Raw genomic sequence first — 24,292 nt, 5'->3', positions numbered from 1 at the left:
GTATTTATTACAAATACATTGATGTTCATGCTATTTTTAAAAGCAAGAAAGCTCAACTCCCTTAATCCCTCAAAAGAATCAATTAAAACATAATCGCTTTCTTCTTCATCCATGGTTTGCAACCATTTATTTGCTTCTTGGGTGTGCATACTAAATATTGATTTATGTTTCAAGCCTTTAAGATTACTAAATGTTGTTTAAATATTTGAGAACTCTTTGGCCCAGTGAGAGTTATTGGTTTGCCTCCACCCTTTAACCCTTGTGTCGATAATCTCATTTATCTTCAGGTAACCACAAATTTGTTTATAATGTGGTATAGGAACTGAATTTCTGGTTTATATTTCTGTAAATAAAAACAATTGTAGTGTCAGAAATTGAAAACCAGTTTGTGATCGAACTTCAGGTTCTATATTATTTCACTGATGCTCTGTTTTAGCCCTAGCGAGAAGAATACATGGTTCAGATAACTCTACCCTATTTAAAATTTTTCGACTTCCCTAAAATTTTGTTGGCCAAACATGGTGCAAAATCACACACAAACTTAATTTATTATCCAGAAATTTTGCAAAATTGAATAACTTTTATTCAAATGTAAATATCCTTACTGGTAAACATGGTTTGAAGTGATCAGCAAGTAAACACAATGTACTGTCAGTAAAATACTATATTTTCGGTTGGAATTAATTTTCGCTATTTTCACTGAAGAAATGATTCATTGAAAATAAAATTCAGCGAATATACCTTTTTCCCTATATTTTACATTCAATTCGTTAAAAATTCAGTGAAAATACAAAACACCCAAAGATTCTTGTTAGCGAAAATTAATTCCAGCTAAAATAAAGTATTTTACAGTATTTAAAGTGATGTATGATTTAACCTACCCTGCCTGTTTTTGAAGTAGGTATGTGTTATAAAAACCCCACAACTTTTGTGCATGAAAATAATAGGTGATAATAATAATAATATATCTGTCAACTAAGATGGCCACACCTACTTATATTAAGAGTTGTCCTACTGCTAGTAGATCTAAAGAACTCCTTTTTGTATACCGGTACATACTTATCACACGTCAAGACACCAGTACTTCATAGTCATAGTGCGGTCCCAAGCATATATTACATATAATTTCATTGTTGACTCAAGGTTTTTCATAGCATACTGTACATGTAGCATGTATGTAGTATTGAATGGCCAGTTTATTATACCTCTAATCGCAGAATCTATCAGCTATATTTGATTTATTTTACATCAAACCCTTTAGTCTGCCTGCCAATGCTAACTATTTTCAACAAAACGTAGTGGATGGCGAGTGACATATGTAGATCACACTTAGTGTCTCAATCTTAACAATTTGTGACTAACAAATTAAGTCAAAGGTCCAGGATCTGCACATGGTTATGGAATCACTGACATACATGTGTGTATTAGATGCTCTGTGTGAATCTTCATGTCTTTCTCAAGGACGGGAAGTTATTAAATTTAATTGGAATGAATACAATGCACACAAAAATGCAAACAAGAAAAATAAAGGCATGGCGAAGCTAAAAAAAAAACAAACAAAAAAATTAACGATAGAAGACTTGGGAATTCAAAATTTGATATGATCATACAACATCATCAATATGTAAGATGTGACATGGATTTATTGTTCAAGATTATTATTATTGATTGCCATCAATAATTGAAATTTTTTACTCCCATGTACGAAGCACACAATGGGAGTCTTTGCAGTTTGTCTGTATGTATGTGTGTGTGTGTTTGTTCATTCCACTGATACCCTGGTATCTCAAAAACCACATGTTGGTTTTTGATGTAACTCGATGCATAAATGCTCTGGGCTAATGCACAGATTTTATTAGGTTTTGGTTGAAAGCCATGCATATTAATTACCTAATATGCATGATAATTAGCTAATTTTCAGCCATTCCACAACTATTTTACTGATATCTAAAAAAACAGTCATTGGATTTTGATGAAACTTGGTACAAAGGTGCTCTGGGACAGTGCGTCGACCTGATTAGTTTTGGGTAAAAATCCATGCATATTAATTAGTACTTTTCCCCTGATATTCCAAGCTGCATTTCAATGAAGCTTGGTATGCGTAGACCTAATTATTTTTGAATAAAAATCATATAAATCACCTAATTTGCATAATGATTTGTCATTTTTAGCTTCGCTGTCGACTTTGTCGAGCGGAGCTTATCATATGAGTGATTGTCCGTCGGCGTCCGTCGTCTGTCGCCCGTCGTCCGTGTCAATGTTTTACTTGTTCGACTTCTTCTTGAAAACTATAAGCCTGAATGCTTTGATACTTGGTGTATATGTACCTTGGGTAGACCTCTCTTAGATTTGTTCATTTCATGATGATATCTTTAATTCTCTAATTTTTATGAATATTTTCGTCATTTTTGGTAAAAAGTGATATTTTCGACTTCTTGTTAAAAATCGCAAGTCCAATTGCTTTGATATTACATATATAGGTACTACATGTGGACCTCTCTCAGATTTGTTCATTTCATGATGATATCTTCAATTCTCTAATTTTGATGAATATTTTTGTCATTTATGGTAAAAAGTGATATTTTCGACTTCTTGTTAAAAACCGCAATTCCAATTGCTTTGATATTACATATATGTATACTACATGTGGACCTCTCTCAGATTTGTTCATTTCATGATGATATCTTTAATTCACTAATTTTTATGAATATTTTTGTCATTTTCGGTAAAAAAGTGATATTTTCGACTTCTTGTTAAAAACCGCAAGTCCAATTGCTTTGATATTACATATATTGGCACTAAATGTGGTCCTCTCTAAGATTTGTTCATTTCATGAGGATATCTTCAATTCTCTAATTTGGATGAATATTTTTGCCTTTTTTGGTGAAAAGTGATATTTTCGACTTATTGTTAAAAACCGCAAGTACAATTGCTTTGATATTACATATATAGGTACTATATGTGGACCTCTTTCAGATTGTTAATTTCGTCGTGATATCTTCAAGTACTAATCATTACATTTCAATGAAACTTGTTACATGGATACTTGGACAATGCACACCTAATTTGCATGATATTTCATAATAGTATGATTTTCCATCGATATCTTAAAATCACATTTTAATGAAACTTGGTACATTGATGGTATATTACATTGCACACTAGCTTTACATTACAATCTGTATATTAATTACATGATTTGCATAATAATTAGTCAGATTACAGATTTTCCATCAATATCTCATGGCCATGATATATTATTTCAAAGAATCTTGGTACATATATACTCTTAAGACAATGCAACTATTTAAATAGTTTGGCATTTATATTGATTAACTAATTATTATTAACCAATTTCTAATATCTCAAACGAATCAGATTCAAATCAAATTTGTGGTAGAGGTGCACTGGAATAAATTAGACTGTAAAACCACAGATGTAAAATCAAATATACCGGTATTTTCTGTAAGTATTATAAATTTCAATAATGCGGATTACATTGTTTTTATGTTGTAAAAGTACATCTGTAAATGTGAATCTTAAATAGCAGACAAATATTAGTTGCCAAGCATCTTGTTTGTAAGGCTAATTCATTTTTAATATGTCTCCAAACTCTCAGCACATGGGAGTTCTTTCTAAGCTTTTCTTTGATTATTACTTGAAGACACTTGTTTTTTTTTGTGTATCAAATAAAAACTTGTCATGACCAACAGAAAATCACTGGTAAAACTCTGGAATGTCAAGAATTTCTCAGCTCAATGCAGTAAGCATGGAGATTATTTTCTCAGTTGCTGCTTACTCAATGATAGACTGATATATATTAAAGTATCTTTTCACTTTTCTTAAAATATCTTTTCTTGCCAACAAAAAACAGAATTTGGTTGGCAAAATTCCCATATCCTTGACTGCTCAGGATGCACAGTGTGTTATAAATATCTGAGAGTACTGGAATGCACTGATGGACTGAAATGATGTACAGAGACAGTCCCACATTAGGGTCACATGTACTATACTATTATTTTTAATTTATGGTAACAAATGCTCCATGCTCTATCAGCTGGTACGTCAATAAATAGTCAATCACTGCATTTGCTTCTACCTGATGGCATTTGGTTACTGACATCTGTTATCCTGTCTGAGCTCAGAAACAAGTGTAAATGTAAGGTCAAGTAAATCATGAAAATTTCTTTTATTTACTAATTTGATATTGATTATTAATCCATGATTCAGTGTTCGTTCTATCAGAAGTACATCTTCAGTAGAAGTGAACTTAGGGAATGACCATTTATTATTACTAAGGGGGAGTCGGGTAATTCTCAGTGCTTTTTCAAAAAAATCAATGGACTCCCTTTTATTTATTTTGTAAAAGAGGGTGCCCCTCTTTAGAAAAAATAAAAAATTTGTAACCCCCCCTCTCTCTCTATATATATATATATATATTTTCGAAAAAGGCGTAAAGTAAAAAAAAATGTGTCTCAATCTTTAAGAGGAAAATGTCTCCTCCTTCAGCCTTGATAAAAATCACTGCTGCCCCCCTTGTGGCTTTCGAAAATATGCTCACCCGCCCCTCTCTGTTTTGCCTTCCTCTTCAGGAATAATAAACCTGAAATTACTTTATTGTAAGCTATATCATCGAACAATTTCATGAAAAACAGTACTGTTTCATATATAGATCCATGTATAAACAGTTGCCTTTATATTTATTGTACATTGGATTATTGAAATATTTCTATCATTTTCACAGTTTTGTGACATCACATGATGAACACTGACATTCACTGGTATAATCACTGTTGAGTACAAACCTTCGGATTCATTTATCGAGCATAGACTTGAAAACACAAATTGTTTGATCATGATATAAATGTACATTATCCACTTAGTTGATAAATTGTTTGTAAATCAAACGGGTGTATTAAAGTTGATTAAAAAGAATCAGAATTTTTAAATGCCATTTTGGAAATGTAAGTACGGTATTACACAGTTTATGTGAGACCTTGCCCGGACATGAAATTTAATTTTTTCATGGAATCAGTGTAATATCAATTTCATGCAAGTTGTGATTTGCTGAATATTGTTGGTACTACGTCAAGTTTTAGTCTGCACTTAACTTTTTCTAAAACGGTGTAGCAAAATGTGTGCTGGTAATATAGTGGAAATATAGTGGAAATTATGGCTTTAGTTTATAAAAACATGGTCTTGTAAAAATTCTAGAGCCTTGAGTTGAAGAGCATGGTCCGAACGCCAAAGTAGTCAATGTTTTTACAAGCTGGATGCTTGCATTCTGTTGTTGTAAATTTCCAATGAAATCATAAACTAGGGCAAGGCCCTTCTAAAGAAAAGAAGATAAAGTAAAGATTCCTTTGTGTAAAAAAAAAATTTCTTAAAATATTTGTGTGAAGTAATTATGAAATAATGTTTTACGATACCACTCCTCTTATTACTAGTGATACGCTGTGTGTGACCTGTGCTCTGTGAAAACCATTTTAACAACATTGCTTCTCTTCGGTGTCCATCAATTTTCTGATTATATCTTGTTTTCTTTATTAAACTTTCATGAGACTTCAATGAATATTGGATTGAACTTACATTCTGCGTTTGTTGAGATATTTCACTGTAAAAATGGACTATGCAGTTAGTGGATTTCGCAGTGGTTTAATTAAAGAGGTTAACGACTGAGAAGTGTTTTTTTATTTAATAATTCAAATTACACTGCTTGTGGAATCAATTGACTAAATATTTGGGGAACAAAGCAGAAAAAATATGGTCCTGAAATACCAGTGATATCATGCTATACGATTGATAAAAGTAACAATTATAAACAAAGCAAAATTTGTATTAAATTGTTTTTCTGAATCACCACATGTACTATCGAGATAGGTGCGTGATTTTGCCTATTAGTCTTCATTCTGATGTTGTCCAAAAACAGGGACTTATGGATTGACCTCTGTGTGTGTGTCCGTGAGTGAGTGTGTGTGTGTGTGTGTGTGTGTGTCTTAATCTATATCATTTCTTGCATTCCGGAATTGGATCTTGGTCGTTTATGTATGGATTTTGGTATGGATGGTATTAGACATTATGGGTTCCTGATGCACATCATTTTGTTTTTCAGATCAGATTGTTTTTAATGAATGCTGTTCTTGAGTCATATCTCTGATATGCTTTGACTGATTAGTCCCCGTTCGAACGCAGTCCGAAAACGGGGACTTATGTTTTGCCCTGTGTGCGTCTGTGCGTCCTTGCGTCCGTGCGTCCGTGATCACCTGTATCTTGAACATGCATGGACCGATTAAGTTCAAACTTCACTCATACATCACACCTTATATGGGACATATGCACATGCATTTTTTTCATGATCCGATTAACGATAGCCGAATAGCGGCCATTTTAAGGCCGAAAATGCATCAAAATCGCACATTTTCACCATTCCGGACCCGGATCTCAGTTATGCATGGACAGATTTTGTTCAAATTTGGTACATACATTAAACATAATAGGACCTTGATGCACGTCATTTTTTTTTTTGGATCGGGTTCGAAATGGCCGACTGGCGGCCATTTTGTTTTAAAGAATTCAGTTCTGGATCCGTATCCGAGACATGTCTGGATTGATCAAGTTCAAACTTCACACACACAAGGTACATCATGTCACAAATATGTATGTGCATTTGTTTCATGATCTCATTAACGATAGCCGAATAGCGGCCATTTTAAGGCCGAAAATGCATCAAAATCGCACATTTTCACCATTCCGGACCCGGATCTCAGTTATGCATGGACGGATTTTGTTCAAATTTGGTACATACATTAAACATAATAGGACCTTGATGCACGTCATTTTTTTTTTGGATCGGGTTCGAAATGGCCGACTGGCGGCCATTTTGTTTTAAAAAATTCAGTTCTGGATCCGTATCTGAGACATGCTTGGATTGATCGAGTTCAAACTTCACACACACAAGGTACATCATGTCACAAATATGTATGTGCATTTGTTTCATGATCTCATTAACGATAGCCAAATGGCGGTCGCTTTAAGGCCGAAAATGCATTGAAATCGCACATTTTCACCATTCCGGATCCGGATCTCAGTTATGCATGGACGGATTTTGTTCAAATTTGGTACATACATTAAACATAATAGGACCTTGATGCACGTCATTTTTTTTTCGGATCAAGTTCGAAATAGCCGACTGGCGGCCATTTTGTTTTAAAGAATTCAGTTCTGGATCCGTATCCGAGACATGTCTGGATTGATCAAGTTCAAACTTCACACACACAAGGTACATCATGTCACAAATATGTATGTGCATTTGTTTCATGATCTCATTAACGATAGCCAAATGGGGGCCGCTTTAAGGCCGAAAATGCATTGAAATCGCACATTTTCACCATTCCGGACCCGTATCTCAGTTATGCATGGATGGATTTTGTTCAAATTTGGTACATACATTAAACATAATAGGACCTTGATGCACGTCTTTTTTTTTTTTCGGATCAAATTCGAAATGGCCGACTGGCGGCCATTTTGTTAAAGAATTCAGTTCTGGATCCGTATCCAAGACATGTCTGGATTGATCAAGTTCAAACTTCACACACACATGGTACATCATGTCACAAATAGATATGTGCATTTGTTTCATGATCTGCTTAACAATAGCGGAATGATGGCCATTTTAAGGCCGAAAATGCATCAAAATCACATATTTTCACAATTCCAGAACCGGATCTCAGTCATGCATGGATGGATTTTGTTCAGATTTAGCACAATGTGTTGTACATATGCAGGTGCATTTCGGTCATGATCTGCTTTGAATGTATATGTCACTCAAATATGAACGGAACGGGGACGTGTCATTGACAATGACTTGTTATGTTCAAATTTTATATAATCATTATGCATCATGTCATACATTTAGATATACAGATAGATTTGTTTGTCGATCCAATTCAAAATGGCTGAATGACGGCCATTTTTGTGCTGAAAAATCATCAAAATCAAGCATTTCTGGCATTCTGAAACTGGATCTCAGCTGTTTACAGATAGATTTCGTTCAAACTTAGTACATATATAGGACATTACAGAACCTTGATGCATGTCATTTTAGTTTTCCGATCAAATTCAATATGGCCAATCGGTGGCCATTTTGTTTTAATAAATGCTGTTCCAGAGTAATATCTCTCAATATGGACAAGTACTCGTTTGATTGTCAATCATTTTAATGTTGAAAAATAATCATAATTCAAGCATCCATATCTCTGACATGTTTATAATAGGGACTGTGACATGCAGCCTGCAAATAAAATTAACATGTACTTTGGAGGGTACATCTTTAGCTACAATAAGATGTCTGCTGAGTTCACATGCAATGGCCGTTCTGATCATTCCATAGGGTGAATCCCCTCTGGCCAACCCAGTTGCTTACAACACTTACATTGCTCTGCAAGGCTGCATTGATTGATTTCATCTCGGCAATCAGGTCAATTATGGACAAGAACATCAAATGTCCACTCTCCAGTCATTTTAAAAATGGCACATTAATTAATTGATCACAGCCTGAGATCCAACAGTGGGTGTATTTGACCTAGAACATTGCCTGACTATTGAATTAGAGTCTCGTATGTTGTAAATTGCAATTATATACTCTTTCAATGAAAATGGGGAGGGGGGGGGGTGTTAATTAATGTATTTATTTGTTGCAACCCATTTGAATCAGGACACTATTCAATAGATAGGAGTTGCAAGAAAGAACATAATGTTGCAGGGCTTTATCTCCCTAGTACTTTTATAATAGACCTGGTATTAAAGTCAAGTGATATACTTGATTTTAATGACTGTGTATTGGTTCTGCAAACATACTCAGCTGGGGGATTTGGGTTAACATTAGTAACTCTCAGAGAGGTTTTTAAACATTTGTGGAAAAAAAAATTATGTAGGGGAAAAGGAAAGGAAAGGAAAAAAACAAAAAACAGTAACCTGAAAATTATCTAGCTTAAATTTAAGTGAAGGAATAATTTTCCAAGTTTTTTTAACCCCCCCCCCTCGTGTTGTTAATAGTCAGCTCTTTTAATAGCTACTGGATAAGTCAGTTTTAAGACACAACACAATTTTAAAAATTCTTTCTGTCCATTGATTGATTTAGTAAGTGATATTCACCTGTTTACACAGTTCAATCAGTCATGTTACTATTCTTGAACAGTGGAGGAATCTTGGCAGCTGCTGTTCATTCCAGTCATTATTATACTTTCTGTATTCAATGATATAATTATGCTTTACAACTTAAACTCAGGTCAAAATTATTAAATATTTGCTCTAGATCTTGCCTGCCTCTTTTGACGTTCAATGTTTTAAATTTTGTGAGAACAAATTTCTGCTAATTCAGTGAGTCTCGAAAATTTCTAGTCATTTTGGAACTATTTCTATAAGAAATGTTACAGAATTATTTTATAAAAAAAAAGACAGAATTCATTAGAATTTACAAATAATTCAGGACAACCATAATTATCAATTTTACATAACTAATACTGTAAAGTGCTTTATTTTTGCTCAATCAGTGAAAATAAATTCCGCCGAAATGAAATTTTTCTATATTTTACATTCCACTCATCTAAAAACAACAAAAATAGACTTCATACAAAACAGCTGAAATGTCTTTTCAGTGAAAATTGATTCCTGCTTACTTTTTTCTCACTGTATGTACGCAAACAACATTTTGAGATAGAATGAAACCTTATTACCATAGCAACCAATGATAAATTGCTCAAAAGACACAACAGCTGCATAACAGTGAATTTTGCAAATTTTTGTCCTGGTGATGAAAATTAAATGTTATACCGTGTTTACAGCTGAGGTTACTGTATTATTAGGATTATTGGCTAGTTATTACATATTTATAGTCATATATTCACATTATTTGGATTATAATAAATCTTTAAAAAAAAACATCTAAGGGATTTCTATAAGAAAAATGGCCGTGAATGAATGAAATCCAAATTCTACAAATTTCATAACTTAAAGGGGAACCGCTCAATCCCTTGGATTGCACCAAAGAATCATGGGACACTATTGTTTATGTTGTTTACAATGTTAATCTATCTTTTGTTATCCATTGTTATTTTAATCCAGAAAGTAAATTTGTTGTAAAATTAATCTTAACTGGAAGGTGCCCCCCCTTTAAACTCAAAAAAAAAAAATTTCTAGATAGTTTCGACTACGATAATCAATATTTCATTGTCGGACAACTAACAAGAAATCACTTTTTGAAAATTGACAACTACTTTTGTAAGACAGTATAACAGTTTTTTTTTTCTTGATTATGTTGATTGTATGACTTCCCTAGGGAACCCTTTGTTGCCTTGGTCATAACTATGTTATGGCTTGTTTTGCCACAAGGCAGATAATCGAAAGTGCTAATGTAGGATATATGTTCATATTTAAGTTTCATGTTTCAATATTAAGTTTCAAGTTGTGCCAGTTACACAATATAATAACTAAAGAAAAATTTTAGTTTCAACTAAAAAAGTAATTTATTGCTAAACATGTTTAACATGTGATTGAAGATATTTGTAGAGGGCGCTATCTCAGCTTTTGCGAACTAAGTTTTTTTTTCAAAATTCTTAATATTATGATGATATTACGAGGATATTGCAAAGTATGCAAGAAGACAGTACAGCAAAAGTATCAACCGAGGCGCAGCAGAGGTCAGTGCAACTGCATACTGTCTGAGTGCGTACTTTGCAGTATCCCTGTATTAACCTTATTATTATATATCTTTTCCTCCCAGGGATACATCATGGGAATGCCGAAATCCAAAACGTTGAGAACAGATTTAGCGAACTTCTTTGTGTGGGGGCAGCCATGTTTGTTTTTATTGTTAGAAGACGCTTACGCGCATAGTCGTTCTATATTTGGAATTTACATTTCCTAATATGGTAGATTGAAAATACCCAGTGCAATACCGCAAAATTACGGCACGCTGTAACTTATGGCGTCACAGTGACATATGTATAATAATAGTATACATGTGTATAAATACTAATATTAAAATATGAAAATCATACTATATTTTAATATATTTTTACTGTTACAGTGATTATTTTTAATATTTACGATTGCATTATGAAAGTTTTATAAAAAAGGCAGTTGAAGCATTGTAAATTCTGTTCTTTTTGTTTTCGGCTGAATTCTGTTCTCGTGTACATGCCAAATATGAAAGAGAACATTAGTGTAATTACTGACCCAATATGGGTTGTACCTGAGTACAGGACTTCTGTCAAAATTTAAACTTTTCAAATGAAATTCAACAGTCTGATACTATTAGATAATTTTATTTTTTGTATAATTCTGTACAAAGTAATTTAGCTTAATTTGCATATTGATTATGCAAATTATTGTGTTTCATATGTGAAGAAGTACAAGAACAAAAGAGGCTGTTATATTATCAGTGGCTTGTATTTTACTTATAATCTGTGGCTCAAATGTCAAGAGTGCAGTCAGTATGAGTGGTTCTGTAGACTGGATTGCCAAGTTTAGTTTTCGTCAGACTTATCATATCCTAGTAACATGATATCAAGCTGTCAGTAATATTGTTGGATATTTGTTTTATGCTGGAATTCACATTGTAAAAACAACTCTTGATACTTTTTAATTTAATTTTGTTTTGTATATTGTAGTTATCCATGTTTTGACACCTACCAGTGGAACCACAATAACGCCTTGTGTTAATGGAATATAATGCAACACTGATTATATTCATAGTCATTACACCGTAGCCGTTATATATATATTCTTACAAAATGGAAACGCAATGAACCTTGTGGAAATAATAAAAGATCTTTTCAACTAGTACATACTTGAACCATGTTGTTTACTCGATAAATGACCCAAATGGGTGTGATAACAATGACTCTTTAATAGCAGGTTTTCTTTCCAGTTTTCTTCACTGCTTTTCTTGGCTCGTTATTCTTACGCTATAGGGTTTAAGAAAAAAGGTTAAAGCATGTTGTGTTGTGACTGGAAGCTTTTATTTATATTTCTCACTAGTTGTATAGTCAACGTACTTAAGACTTGACAAATACACTAAAAAGGCGTGTCATATGTACATGTGGTCTTTGAGCTAACAAAGAGCTAGTCACAGTTGATTGGATTTCTTAAGGTAACCCTTATATGTGTGCTGACTGTTGTCTACTTGGAGCTTTGATTCATTCTACGTAATCCGCTTACCTTCATTCAACTACTCACCAAAAACACAAACCTGTAAACTTCTTGTATTCTCAATGGTTTGTTTGTTAGTTTTGTTTGTGTTTTGAAAACAAAACAGTAGCTCCAAACTTGAGATGATAAACTAGCTGTTCTTCTAGAATAAGTAGCTGAAAAGATTTGTGACCTCTATGAACCTATGTTGAGTTGAGATTGTAGATGAGTAATGAGAAATTAACTGCACTTTTGGCGTTTTTTTTTTTTATTTTTGTTTTAAATAATAAACAATAACAAATTAATAATACTGCTGTTTTTTATTTCTCTGAACACGGAGATAAATAAATTAAACAAAAATTAAAAGCTTGGTATATATAAATATAGAAACAGTACTGGACCAATTAATATAGTTAATAATCTATTGGTAGTTTCTATAAACAGGTCACTGAATATGTTCTGGCTGGAATCTTGAAATATATAATTATAAATGCTGTATTATTTTCATGCATAATTGCAAAAGAACTCATAGTTTTATTGGAAAATCTTTGAAGATGCTCAAAATATCAAAATTAAATCCCAGTGAAAGTTATTGCTTTTATATAGAGAGGAATTCTACGAAAATTTCTTATAAATAGTTAATTGGCTGCTTATAAACAGAAGTTTTCAAATTGGTAAAGTCAGTACTTTGTTAATACAGTAATGTTACCGTATTTATCCGGGTTAAACCCAGGGTCTTGAACATGGAAAATTGTCGAAAAGAAGGGGTGGGTGTTTGCCAGGAGATCCCCGGCAAAAAAAACGAAAATTCGCAAACGCAAACGGCAAATGAAAACATGCAACGGAAATAAATGAACAATATGCAACACTAGAAGTAGAACAATAATAATGTACTGCTTATAATGTGACAAATAAACCAGAAATAATAAAAATCGACAGTGAGGAATCATTTGAATTCGGATTTTCCTGCCGACAAACACGCCCAATACGCGTGAACTCAAAATGAATTAAAATGTCAGGGGTTAAACTGCGTAAAATGATTTCCGGTCTCGACAAATTATGAATCAACCGTCATACAAGATCAATAATAATTTACAAATTTACACAGTAAAAATTATAAAAATTCATAGCTGTTTGAAAACAATTCTCAGATCTTTATTTGTACGTTCATTGCCATCTTCGTCAAACTCAAAACCCTCAAAGTCCAAGTCGGCGACACTGTTGCCGTCGAACAAAAGCCCTACAACTTATTCCTGAAGTTCGTCGATATCGTCCCACACAATTTGGACTTAGCACTTTTAATCCACGGATTTCGCAGTCTGTCAGCTTGGCACTTTTCATTCATGTCTAATCATAATAAAGAGACAAGAAAAATGGCACACGTTGCTTTTGTTTACAGTCTTGCAATCATCTTTGATCTTTATGCATCTGCTTTTTACTGATTGGCTAAGAATGACATCACTACTAGTATTTCATCATAAAGGTCAAATCGTGACATTGCTTTTTTATCAGACTCGACGCTTATTAATCACGGTGAAAGTTATCATTCAGCAAGTTCCGGCGATTGGAATGTCTCACTATATGCATAGTGTGGTGGACTTGAAATAGGAAGTTTTTTTTTATCCAACGACAGAAGAATAGTTTTCATGACGGTGATGAAAAATGGTAAAAAAGTTGGCAGTCTTCGGCGTGACATTGCAATATTGCTGACCCTAGTTATGGATTCGCAAGCTGCTACAAAATATTTTATAAAGCCAAAATAACGTGATTTCAACCACTCTCCCAGGTACGGGTTGCTACAATATTCCAACATTGGTTTCATCGTCGACGGCGCTAAAGCTGAACGAGTGCGACACTTGCTTAGCGGCTCTCTTTATACAATTTGCCTGAATCATTTCCAAGGAAGCACAAACCAAACGACCAGCCATTTTAGGGCCACGACATATTTCAAAAAAAGAACTACCGTTTCTGCTTTAATATATATTTTTATAGACTAGCTGACTGTTATGATTCAGAACGCGCTGCCCTGAAGGCAGAAAGCTGTCACAGCTATTTTGTATTCACCCCTTGTTTTACGCAATTAACAATTTTTATGAGTATCACGACAGACTTCAAAAAAGTCAACTGTTAATACAACCACAGTCAACGAATAGAAAATATTTTTTTTTTTGTGTAGAAAAAGACCCCCTGGGCGTGTGCCCGGATATGACCTCAACTTCTTTATTGTGTCAAAAGTGGGGGGTGGGTGTTCATGGGCTCTTACCCAGATAAGTACGGTGAATTAATGTAATGTTAATTACTTTCTTGTTATATCTGTAAAACTATTGTTAGCTATTTTGGCTTAATTTAATATTTCCTGATCAAATTTGTTGCGTTGGAAATTGAAATAATGTCTAATATACAACAATGTATCTGTTTACTAATGTATTTACTAATAATAATAATCACAGTGTTCTGCACATGAACTTCTACTACCATTGTGTGGTGTTTCTCCTTATGCTGAATTCAACTACATGTATATAGCTTTAGCAATAGTCATAATTATAAATTATTGGAGTATGTCAAGGGGTAGAGGGTCAGTTTTACCATCATTGTTAAAAGGGGGTCATGTTGACCTTCATTTTGTGTGATTTGGTCAAATCTAACAATGTAAATCTGAAAATTGTTCATTTCAGTAATTTAGGCTTGCTGAATGGACAATTAGAGAGATTCGTTTTTAACTTTTTGCCTGAAATATACTAACCACTTTGTTATACTACTAATGTGTGAGAGACCTCACCCCGTGAAAAACACCTGTATTAAAGTTAGTGTGAAAAGACACCTGGGACTGTGTTTCAGATTTCCAGCGTTCTTGACCATGAAAAGGAGTCTGTGTAATCATGCTGAAAATTGAATGGAATTTGCCAAATAATATCAAAAACACTGTAAGTTATGCTCCAGCTGTCAAGTGCGCTAGCTATAGAATTATCATCATCTCAACTGGTGAACTTTCATTTTGCTCCTTTGTTAAAAACACCTGGAGAGAACGTGTACTGAATTTAACTAAAAGAGGCATTCAGAAAGAGCAATGGGGATCAATGCCCTTGTCTACAGTAAACTCCACGTGACAGGTTCAAAACTTGATTTTCATGGCTATTAGCTTTTAAAGTTTATGAAAAATCATGATAGTCTGTAATATTTTGATTACATGGTGACATGTTTTGTGGATACTGATTGAGAACTTTGACCTTGAAATTATATAGGTTTACAGGTGCTATTCTGTCAATGCAGTGAAGCTAGCAGTGACACAGGTGTGACAGTTACAGAGGCATGAAATCTTGCAATCATGTCATGTATGTTTAGGACTGAGTTTCTTGGCTTTTTGTATACAATGTGTACATGTGTTTGGTATACACATAACCATGTATCTTGACTCGTTATTATTTATGTTGCAAAGATAACTAGAACTGGCATAAACTTACAACTGCTTTTTTTTTCTTCAAAATTCAAGAATTTTAGTGATGAGAAGTCATTTTTTACCAAATTCATTTCATAGTTGTTGCATAGCTCTCAAAATGACATATGTGATGGATAATTAAAGCGACACATTCATCCCGCTGTGTGCATACCGGTATTATATTTGAGATGGGCGGCCTTACGGTATTGAATGTGATGTGGCACACAGCAATATTCAGAAATCCTGACCTGTACGAAAGCCGACTGACAATTTACCGATGTGAAACCCTCTAGAAAATTTATTAAATGTCATGGAATACACAGTAAAATAGTTAATATTGTGCAAATGGCATTTACTGTGGAATACTTTATTTTCGCTGGAATTAATTTTCACTGAAAAGGCTTTTTGGGCGTTTCGTATGGAATTTATTTTCACTGATTTTTGAGGAGTTTAATGTGAAATATAGGAAAAAAAGTATATTCGCTGGATTTTATTTTCACGGAATCATCCCTTCAGCAGAAATAGCGAAAATAAATTCCAAGCGAAAATAAAGTATTCTACAGTAGTTCACATCTCATTCTTTGTCAACATTTGAATTTAATAATAGTTTAATTGCAGACGTCATGAACACATTGATATTCACATGAGTTAACACTGAAGCGCATCAAATACCAATCGGGTCACAAAAGTCAACATACTAGAAAACCATGAATATAAAGAAATGCCTTGTATGTAGGCTTCAAAAGTACTAAAATATTGAAGGCCCATGTTTTTTTGGTGTACAAGTACTTAAAAATACTATATTGGTCTTTCGATTAATGTGCAAGATTTGTTTTGATAATCACATTGGTTTTTTCCTAAATTCACCCCCCCCCCTACTAACATAAATATGGTGCCCTAGGTGGAAAGTATGTGTATGTGAGATGGATGCAGTGCTCAAGTTGGTTAGGAAACACGCAACAAATCATAATTTATCTACATTTATTTAACTTGAGATCATCTCTATTTGTGTGAACTATGATCTTCTAAACCTGAAAGTTGTTTCTGTGAAGGTATGCACATTGCTTTGTGATCTATATGTTATCAACAGTCTTGTATGTACATATTGAACATGTGTTGTGCAACAACCACTGCCCTTTCATTTCATAAAACAAATGAATCAGAGAAAACTGCCCGATTTTTGTAACAATGAACATTTCATTTCAAATTGTGATTTTTGTGCAATATTGTCTACAAAAATGCCTCAAATTATCGAAAATTTAAAATGTTGTAGTGGCGGAAATAAAACGATTAACATATTTCCTGCCAATGGCTGGCTCCCCACGAAGATCTTTAACTGTAGTATGAAAACAAATCCTGTTTATGACACACTAAACTCAGCTATTTCTCTGTTTTAATCTATAATTATGAAATTATTTGTTTTTCGATGTCAGGCTCTGTTTGCATTCTTCATCTTCCTGAGCCTCTCCTCCTTGGATGTTGGTGGGTTAGATGGATGTTGTTGTACTTGTTAGCGAGCACTAAGTTTATTTATCAGCAGCTCCATGTCGCTTGTCTCCTCAATGCATTAAATAACAAAATTAAAACAAAATCATGATTCAATAGGTGATTTTCCGTACAATTGCGAGATCTCGCGAGATGCATGAAAGACGTGCGTCGAACGTCTGCTGTAAAAATCGAACGATTTGATTTTCAACTCGAATTTCTTTATTTCGTAGCTCACATCAACCGGCCGATCTTTGACAGAGGAATATTGCATCCGAATACCCTCACTTAATCGAAATTGTCTATCATCAAATGTGGACAGCACATTATTAAGCATGGAAATGTCCCCAAAATACTTTCGCGTTTGTTGAATCCCACGTGATGTTTGACGCCACTACGACGCTATGACCTTTGTTTGTCCTGTTTTTACGTTCGATTTCACGCGTGATTCTCGCAGTGAACGGAAAATGGTCTATTGTGTATGGCCGAATGGTGGCCATTGTATGTATGAACAAAAGATGAACTAGTAATAAGTGAGTATGAATGAGTATAAGTAGTGAGTGAGAATGAGTACATTAGTGAGAATGAATATGAGTTTGTGAGTATGAATGAATTTCATGAGTAGTGAAATTGAGTTTGAGTAGAGAATGAGTATGTGTGAATAGTGAGTATGAGCAAGTATTATAAGTACTGAGTGAAAATGAGAATGAGTGAGTATGACTAGTGAGTATGGGTTTGAGCATGATTGGTGAGAGAGAAGAGAGAATGAGTGAATGAATTTGTGAATAAGTATGAATTTTTGAATATGAGTAGTGAGAATGAGTATTAGTAGTGAGTATGGGCTAGTTTGAGCATGAGTGGTGGATGAGTATGAGAGAGTGAGTGAATGATTTGATTTTGTGAATAAGTATGAATCTGTGAATATGATTAGAGAATGTGAGTATGAGTAGTATATGAGTTTGAGAACAAGAAGTGAGAATGAGTATGAGTAGTGAGTATGGGTGAGTTTGAGCATGAGTGGTGAGAATAAGTGGTGAATGACTGAGAGAGTGAATGAATGAGTTTGGTATATGTGAGTTTGAGCATGAGTAGTGAGAAAGAAAAATAATGAGATAATGACCATGAGTGAGTTTGTGTCATCAGTATGAGTAGCGTGTATGAGTGAGTTTGTGAATGAAATAGATATATTAATGTACTAGCCTTTATATAATAGAACACTGTTTTATAGTTAATATAAACTATTTTATTAACAGATTGTAGATGGTGAACTTTTACAAGTTTGTAACTCAAAACCATCTGGAACTGAGCCAAATAGTCACAATTTATCTTCTTATTTATAGAACAAGCTAGCTTACTTAAAAGACTTTTTTTATTGAAGAAACATTTCAAGAAATGTCACTTTATCAATATAATATTGTAAACTCGGTCATTAAAACATAGACACACCTCTGTTATTTACGCATACACTGCTAATAAAGCAACTATAGTAGTGTTAATATATTTGGTTCTGGATGACACTCAAAGTCTTTATTCAACATATGTTAATACACAGCAGTTGAATAAGTGCACTGAGCAACTTTCTCATGGGAGTCTTTCTATAAAAAATGTTGATCTTGGATTGTTTATTTATTTGCATGTATTCATTGAGTTTGAAAATGTCTGGTGATGTCATGCACTGAGACAGATGTAATAGGTCTAATAACGTCAGTGTCGTAATCTCAATAAGTCAAATCGGTTAGCTATGTCGAATACTAAGATAGCAATGAAGGGGATGACGTCAATGGCCAGTTCATTGACCAAGGAACATTGTAATGCATTTGCTTACGCGTTATTGGTTCCCATCCCTCCTACTGGCTATAGGTATGTATCCCATCAGTATCAGATTGGGTGTCTAGAATATATAGGGCTGTGTGTCTTCTATTTGATTAAAGAATAAATACTAGCAGAGCTTTTGATAGCATATACCATTGCTAGGATTTATTTTACCATTTATGTTCCAGATCACAGACAAACCCTAGGCTTTATATGCCATGAATCCATAATTAAATGTCAAAGTGTAATCTGGATCACATGTCATCCAGCGCACTTTTATATATTTTTCTATCCCATCTACATACACACATGTGGTCATTAGATATTTGAATGAATTGAATGTTTGCTGTGCCATTGAGTATTTTTCGATATATTACATGTTTAGATTTTTGGCTCATCGACAGGCAAGTGCTGAAATGCGCAAAACTCTATTGGTGCCCAGACAATAAATATATTAAAGAATGTTTTGAAATTGTAGTAATTCTAAATATACTGTAAAATCTTTGAAATTGCTGCGCACGATTTTGATAAATTTGACTCCATGCATGAAAAAACAAAATCTTGATTTAGCTAAAGTATCAACTATCTCATTGTGCAATATACTGTCTATTAAATTAGTCACATCTTGAATTAATAGCTATCTATAATAAATTATAGAATAGCTAGATTAGCTTAATTAGCTAAATTGGCTAAAATAAATGCTAGTTAAAAAGAAATGTTTTACAGTAGTTTCAGTGTTTTTTTTAAATTGTATTTCACTTTTTACCATTTTTAATTTGCCTATCTGAATTTGTCCTTGCTTATTAAAATGTTTCTGCATTGTACTGCTTAGTAATTTTCCATGGCATGTATAGAAGTCAAATATTGTATTTGTTGAAAAATACGATGATGGTACACAAGCAACAAGTTTATGTTGTTAATTAGATAATGTTATTGTATAATCGACAATTGTGGCCTATTCCCACTGTGACCTAGACCTACCCAAGAATTTTGGGGGTTGGTGACCCCACGATGACCTATATTATGTAAGGCATCATGGCAAGAATGCACCTCAATTTCTGCAACATAATATTTTTCAAATTAATGTAGTTAAATTGAAATATGCTAACAAAGATTACACAAACATATTTTTCCTTGTGTTTATTAAAGTAGAATGCTACTTAGGGACAACATCAAAAGTTCAATGTAGAATAAAAAACTCCTTTCGTTTTTTCCCCAACCCCCCCACCCCCCCACTGAAACTTAATTGATAAATATTGATCATGGCATCAGACTACATTTACTATTAAATACAAATTGATAATCGGACAGTAGTTTGAAATTGACCTCATTTGACGCACATATTTACACTCAGACCAAGCAATTTTCTCATCTTGGATGTTTTTTTTTTCATTTTCTGTTATTTTTGTCCATGATTGGATAGAAAAAAAACTAACTACAAATACTCCAAGATTTGTTTGACTTCATTAAAAAATAAAATCGTTTTTGTAGGATAGAAAATTTTTAAGCAAATAAGTTTTTTATCCGACATCGATCTTTTGACATCGTCCCTTATGACTTTGACATGTGTGCATATTTTAGCGCATACAGCAGTGACAATATTTTGTGTCAAGATCTGTCTACAATTATTCGTTTTAGTATTACCAGTAGTCAACAGTATGAACTTTTTTGATTCACTCTAAATCTGTTTTTGAGAAGAGCAGTAAAATGATTATGCATAAAATGTCATTTCAGTAGCTGTTTCCATAGACCGCAATGAAAACAGATTCCCACGATAAAACCCACTAAAAATATTGTCAATTTTGTAATACTTCTAGACATCAAAAAAAACCTTGTAAGACCTGATCTTTTTTTCACCATATGTCATCGAGCAAAATTTTGAGATATTGAGATATATCCTTGCCATAAGAAACAATGTTAAAATGCCCTGAAATAGACGAAACATGCTACTTTCACTCCATGTACATCGATTTTCACCGAACCGAGTACAGTAACCCCATATTTTTATTCCATTTTCTTAATCCTTGTGACATGAAATATCAAATACCGTACTCGACGGCGTTAGCGCCCATGGTCCTCAACTCAGGATTTTTTAGGGGTGGGCACTTACCCAAGCACCCCCCTCGGAAAAGAGTGCAAATGACAATTTTAATTTACCGTGTGATAGATTGAGGGAGATATTACGTCTTTGAGGGAAAATAAAATTACGAAATTAGGTACGTTGTCATTGGTATGTAAAAATGAAGAAAATGACAATATTTTCACTTTGTGTAGTGTTCTACCTTATTTTACTCATCTAAGAGGAATGACATAATGGTTTTAAATGATTTAAACCATATATTTCCGAAGAATTCAGTGTTTGTCTTGTAGTAATTGGTGGTTGAAGTGACATCTTTTGATTTAGATTTGAAATTGGTGACTACGAATTGTAAGCCAGACGAGGATTCTCTGTGTCTATCACATAAGACTCTGATAATCATCACCTGAAGGTACCAGGAGAAACTTTGATCTATAAGTTTGCGTATTTGCATAAGTTTTTACGTTTAGTAAAGACATAAAAGATACTCAAACAGGAAAAACATTGTTGACTTTTATAAATGACACATCATTTTCGTCACACTGCCGTAATTTTCGGCTGTAAAAATTTTACTGCTATCCTGATTGAAGTGTCGAAAGCCGAAGATGTGGTCCGTGGCAGTTTCAACAACTGAATTGAAGTACACTCCTCTAGTTTATCTATAATATCATGCATGACTAATTTATAAATGTGGTGCGTAACCTGTATTTATGGATGTTTCATGTTTAGACCAATTGTAAATAAAGTTGTAAACAGCTGATACCTTGAACTCTGACATGGTACCTGCCACAGTTTTCATTTTAATAGCCAAGGGTGGTGGCTATGGTGATGAGGAACTTTGTATTCTTTAGCCTTGTAAATTTAGTAAACTGGTACTAATTTACATTCCCTTTTTCCACTGAAGAAGCTATGATGACCCAAATCTCTAACAGCCACAACCTAGTAAAGTTGGCAACTTTGTTTATAGCTTGAATGTTTATTTGTAAAATTGACATAGTTTTGATGTGTATCTAACAGTCAAGGAAACCTTTTGAAACAGTTAACAGCCTTCAAATTCCAACAGTCATTGATTGCACTATGTCATTATTGGTGTCGATACTGTTCACATGCAACAATGTGAAAAACATAATAAATGTGTTTATTAACACAAATTTCAAACTTGGAATTGGTGCTTTCATACGTTACAACTATATGTTCGGAATTGGAAATTGAGGCATTGCCTAAAATCCTGCATAAAAATCAATATATTTAACTATTTCATTCATGATTTGAATCAGTCCAAGGCAGTTTTAGGAATTGTGGTCTTGAAATCGAGAGCCCTTCAGAATAGCCAAGTTCAAACCCTGTATACTGACATGAAATGTTAAAATGTAATTAAATGTACCAGATACACTATAAGTAATTTTACTTAGACTTTAGTTATTTATGTATTTTCTTTGTCTCGTGTGTGTACTTGTGTTTTATTATATTTAATGTCTTTTGACCACAGATAATGTAACAAAATATATTATTTAGTGTCAAATAAAATATACTATACTATACTATACTATACTATACACCAATATGTAGGTCATTGATATTGTGTAGATTGTTGTCACAGAATTTATTTACTTAGTTACAATACTGTCATGTCTATCTACCCCAGCTGACAGCAGGTTATTTATACTTTAATAAAGGCTATTTTCAAGGGCAAGTAGGGTAGGTGTATGGAGGAGTGAACTTTTTGAATCTGTGTGTGTGGTTCGGAAGCAATTCTAGGTGAATTTACAAACTCAAGGACGGAATGTATATATAATGTAGAGGATGTATATATAATTTCAACAGCTTTTGTACTTTTCAAGTCAACATCCTTATAATTATAATAAAGTTATGATTATTATTATACATACATGTCACTGAGGGATGGGCCGTTACAAACTCTGGGAGAGAAGATAAAAGGAATAATTTGCAAATAATTATCTTCTCACTTAGTTTTTAGCTAGATTCTTTTTCTTGGATGATGTCGCTGAGAACACATGTTTTTGGCTAGTCATTGTGCATGGATTTTTTTAGGTATGGATTTATTCCCAGGATTTTGTGTTCTAATTTGAGTTCTCCCCAAATTTTTATAATTCCAACTCTTAACTACCAAAAGTCTAAGAAAAGTTGAAGCTAGAGTAAATTGAAATTTTTGATATTTTGCTATAAAAGCATATTGTTAATTTATTATTCATTCATTTTAATATTTATTTACATAAAACCCCAGCAGTCAAATATGGCCAATAATAAGGGTATAGTAGTAAAAAACAAATTATAAGGTCTTTATAAAAAAAAAAGAACTCTTGTTACATCAAATAAATGACAAAAAGCAAAGCGCTTTTGATTTCACATATTGCATTTATGCTTAATCTGATGATCATTTGAAATTGAAAATTATGCAAAATTCAGTCACTATTAAAGTCTATATTTCAAAATATACTGGTAGTTCATGTGGTGTTCATACACTTGTAGTGTGACATTTTCAGACTTTACAACCTAGAATAACTTCTCAGGAAATTCCTGTGTGAAAATGTGTTGATAGCAATTATGTTATTGCTCTTACAAGGCAACAGGTGGGAGAATTTCAGTGTTCTTGCTCTGGCTGCCCAACCACATTAGTCTCATGTACACATAGTGTTAGATGAAGTGACATTTTTGACACCTGCTTTCCAGATCTTGCTATATGCACTGATGGATTGATGTGCTCTGTCAGCCATGTGCTGCTCAAACTGTGACTATCATCACACGCATAGATTGAGCCTACTGAAATTGTATCAGTGTTCCTTACATGGCGTTCCCCTTTAGTTATGTTTGCACAGTGTCACTGCACTTTGCATTGAAGTGATAAACAAAATTGATGTATGTGTATTAGTTTTGATGCATAAAAAGTAGGCGTGTCATTATGCAGGAAATAGACTTGTAGTAATTTTGATGTCCAGACCAGGCTTAACATGAAATATTTTTAAAGTGGTATTGCTTGTAACACTATTGCACTGTTGTAAATTGTTTATTTTGCCCTATGACACATTTTCACACCTGAAAATTGTAAGCGTACATACTTGAATACATGAATATATTTCGACTGATGTTTGCAAGGATGCACTATTTCACTGTCATGACCTGATCTTCTGTGTATTTATTCAAGATTCTCTTATCGGTGTTGTCGTTTGACCTTTAAATCATATTTATCAGTTTACACATACACTGGTATCACATTGTTGTCAAAAGTAAATTTATATTTCAGATTCAACGACTAAAACAAATTAGTTTAATAT

General features: G+C 33.5%; 1 protein-coding gene across 1 annotated transcript in view; it reads left to right on the top strand.

The window, feature by feature from the left end:
• LOC102801437 (meiosis inhibitor protein 1-like) overlaps positions 1-24,292 on the top strand; it is a 64,079-nt gene that overhangs the window by 15,084 nt on the left and 24,703 nt on the right. The window lies entirely within an intron of this gene.

This window comes from Saccoglossus kowalevskii, chromosome 8, assembly GCF_978046115.1.
Source record: "Saccoglossus kowalevskii chromosome 8, keSacKowa6.1, whole genome shotgun sequence".
Taxonomy (NCBI): Eukaryota; Metazoa; Hemichordata; class Enteropneusta; family Harrimaniidae; genus Saccoglossus; species Saccoglossus kowalevskii.
The sequence above is the reverse complement of the archived record's forward strand: the minus strand, read 5'-3'. Positions and strand labels throughout refer to the sequence as shown.